This window comes from Cebus imitator, unplaced genomic scaffold (assembly GCF_001604975.1).
Source record: "Cebus imitator isolate Cc_AM_T3 unplaced genomic scaffold, Cebus_imitator-1.0 Scaffold115, whole genome shotgun sequence".
Taxonomy (NCBI): Eukaryota; Metazoa; Chordata; class Mammalia; order Primates; family Cebidae; genus Cebus; species Cebus imitator.
In genome coordinates, this window is record NW_016107430.1 from 2,824,212 (window position 1) to 2,827,930 (window position 3,719).

A 3,719-nucleotide genomic window follows, 5' to 3' on the forward strand; every position below is an offset into this window, starting at 1 on the left:
AAAAAAAAAAAAAAGAATTAAAGTAAAATTGTACCCAATAAATGTATACAACTATAATTTTTCAAATCACAGTTTAAAAAAATTCAATATTTACAACAGCCTTGTAAGGAAGATAGATCTGTTAAAATGGATGGCCCTTTTGTCATTACAAAGGCTTATCCACAAACAAGCTGGTGAAGAAGAGAAACGGAAAGAGGAAAAGGGGGCAGAGAAGTGGATGAGGCTGGGGCTTCTGGGGTCATGGAGTCTATGAATAATCTGCAAGTGTGGTTTGACCATTTCACACAAAGGGATATCTGTATGCAATTGGAAGCTGTGTGAGGTTCTCCAATGTGAACCTCTTAATCTACTCACATACATGGGCCTGGTGAGCGTTGTTTTTAAACTGAGGGAGGTGTCAGGTTCTTATCCTTGGTGATTCTGGCATAGAAAGAAGTAGCATAGCAGGCACAGAATCAGCAACCTTCATGGTTGGTTAGCTCAGTGGAAGCAGGAGTTCAGAGCCAGAGTAGACTAAAGGGATCTACCTCTTAAGGAATTCACAGACAACCTGAGGAGGACTTCAGATCTTCACAGGGCCGGGCATAAGCATGAGTAGAATTGAAGTGATCGTCCTTAAAGCTGAAGAGCAGGGACATCTCAGTGGACCCTGGCTGATGCCGAACTCAGTGAACCCTTCAATGACAGTCATGAGTGAAACTCTAGGAAAAGATAGGGAAGATATTTTCATTAAAAAAAAATTTGTGGATACATAGTAGGTCTATATATTTATGGTGTACATGAGATGTTTTGTTACAGGCATGTAATGTGAAAAAAGCACATCATGGAGAATGGGGTACCTATCAACTCAAGCATTTATCCTTTGAGTTATAAACAATCCAATTATACTCATTATTTTAAAAGGTACAGTTGTTATTGTCAGCCATAGCCACCCGTCACCCAATTGTGCTATCAAATAGTAGGTCTTATTCATTCTTTCTGTTTTTTTTTTTTTTTTTAACAAGGTGGGAATGATAGAAGAAAGGCAGGGGCAGATAAAAGGTGAGAGACAGAAAGAAGAAAGTAAGAATAAAAGCAAGTACACATGATAGGAACTTGGAGAGAGGCACTTGGGGCTCCCCAAGTGTACATTTATTGGGTACAATTTTACTTTAATTTTTTTTTTGAGATGGAGTTTTGCTTTTTTTTTTTTATGGAATCTCACTCTGTTGCCCAAGCTGGAGTGCAGTGGTGCGATCCCAGTTCACGGCAACCTCTGCCTCCCAGGTTCAAGCGATTCTCCTGACTCAGCCACCTCAGTACCTGGGATTGCAGGCGCGCACCACCACACCTGACTGATTTTGTATTTTTAGTCAAGACAGGGTTTCACCATGTTGGCCACACTGGGTCTCACCGAGGGACGCTTGAGCAAGAAGCAGCCATCCAGCTGGTCCTTCCTGCTGAGAAGGTCCCCAGGTCCTCATGGAGCATGTGTGACAATAGAGGACTTGACTGTTCTTACCCTTTCGTGTCCTGAAGGAGATGGTGTTGGAGCATGGTGGCTGGACTTACCTACGTGATTTGCTTTGTCCTGCCTTTCAGACTACTGGCTACCAAGTGTCTTTTACAAGAAGTCCCACCTGCAAACATACTGGGTACTTTCTCGAAGTTTCTGGTTTATGACCACAAAATGGGCTGAGGTTCTCAGTCTCGATAACACCATAGGCAAGAAAGTAATAACCTAGAAACACAAGGAAGAGGAGTCTTATTTTACCATCTGCTGCAGTCACTGACCAAACTTTAATCTTTTTATTTTCTAGTTCTGGTGCTAGCTTGGGGCCGGTAGCAGCTTAGTTCGCAGGTGGGGAAGAAATTGGGTCACTAGCAGATGGAATAAAAGGTGAGATGATGAGGGAGGGGTAGGCAAGGGGGAGGAGGCAAGAGCTTGGAGTACTTCAAGGGAAGAGAAGTAAAGCAGGCTTCTTGGAAATGAAACTGCTTCCCCACAAGAGCAGCCTGATGTGATAAGAGCAAAGTAATGAGAAACAGACAGCTCACATTTCTCTGGAAGTGCAGAGCCAAACAGCAACTGGATATTGGCCGTTCCCAGATCATTGTATTAGCCTAAGTCCCTTCCCAGGCCCTGAGTGGGAAATGGGGTGGGAGAACCTGTCTTCAAAGGCTCCCCACTGCCTCCATGGCAAAAAAACTCAAAGCCTTAAAAACAGCAAGCTCTCCTCCCTCCACCTCTCAACCAATATTGCTCATACCAGCATTACAAACAGGGGGTGAATAGTCCTCCCTCAGTCCACTGGGTCCTTCTTTTAAATCCCCCCTCCTGCATCCCCCACAGCTGCTTCACTAAATCATCCAGCTCAGAAAGAGCTGTCCGCACGCTTGCCACTTACTCTCTTGCTGTGTGGAGGGCTTGCCTAATTTTAAGAGGCAGAAGGTAAGTGGAGTCTCCAATTTCACACAGCTCGCTGGGAGAGGGCTTCCTTTGATAGCCCTTGTTCAAAGGAGTCAGTGGTGGGATTTGAAGTTGGATCAAACGGATTACCCCTCCCACCCCCTTTTAACCCAATCTTTTGGCCCAGCTCCCTTCTAGGCAGGATCCCCGGAGCTTTCTGCTGCTTATAACAAAACACAGGCTGACTTATTGCACCATCAAATGACCGCAGTTTCTGAAACCTGGAAGAAGCAGCCTGCTTCTTTGCCAGCTAGAAAGGGGAAGAAGGGGCAAGTCTGTAAGAAGGAAATGAGATCTGGACTCATTTCAAGAGATGAGAGATCCATGGACCTGAAAAAATAGGCCCAATGTTCTCACCCAGAGTCCTCATCAGCACCTAAAAGCAACACTAAAGGCAATTCCAAAGCAGAGCTAGCTATTCAAAGGCAAAGAGGGACATCTGTCACTTCAACGAGAGCCCTGCTGAAGAAGTTAAAAGAATAAGAAGGGACTGGGGGTGGTGGCACACACGTGTGGTCCCAGCTACTTGGGAGGCTGAGGTCAGAGGATCACCAGAACCTGGGAGATGGAGGCTGCAGTGATCATGATTGTGCCACTGCACGTAAGCCTGGGAGACAGACAGACCCTGTCTCAAAAAAAACAAAAAAGGGTCAGTCATGTAACTTTCTCATGTTTGCTAGAGGCTGGTTCCTCCACAGGTTTCCTCACTTGATCCACATGGCCTCTAGATTTCCTTGTCCTGAATCAAACTTGGTGGAACATGAGCTCTCTTTTTCTTTTTTCATGGAGCCCGCACAGCCTATTGCTTGAGTTCAGATTGCACGTGAGTGCCGAGGGCTCTAAGTAATGAGCTGAGTGCTGCAGGGGCTGTGGAAAGAATTGAAGAGTTGACTTGCAGGCTAACAGGAGGAGAATGACACGTGGACTGGTTTACAAATGGCTTAGTTTAGACTTACAAAAGTGTTCACATGACTGCAAATTAAAAGGAAAAGCATGGGGTACAAAGAAATGTATGTATCTGACACTTAAGAAAAAATTGAACAAGATTCTTATCCACTTGAATTAAAACTCTATTAGGTCAGGGGTTTTGATCTGTTTGATTTCTTGCTCCATCCCCAGTGCCTAGGCATACTGAACATATTAGATACTCAATAAAATTCATTTGAATGAATACATCTATTCCAGCACCAAATCATCTTTCTTAGTAATGCTTGCTAGAAATGTTTTCTTAATTTTCTTTATTTACTTACTTATTATTTTTTATAGATAG

General features: G+C 44.0%; 1 long non-coding RNA gene across 1 annotated transcript in view; it reads right to left on the reverse strand.

Annotated features, from left to right (window-relative positions):
• LOC108311460 overlaps positions 1-2,582 on the reverse strand; it is a 4,736-nt gene extending 2,154 nt beyond the window's left edge. Inside the window, exons 1-2 of the long non-coding RNA XR_001828216.2 lie at positions 2,250-2,582; positions 1,552-1,720 (exon numbers count right to left, since the gene is read on the reverse strand). This is a non-coding gene — a long non-coding RNA (uncharacterized LOC108311460). The remainder of the gene's footprint in view (positions 1-1,551; positions 1,721-2,249) is intronic.
• Between the last annotated feature and the right edge of the window lie 1,137 nt (positions 2,583-3,719).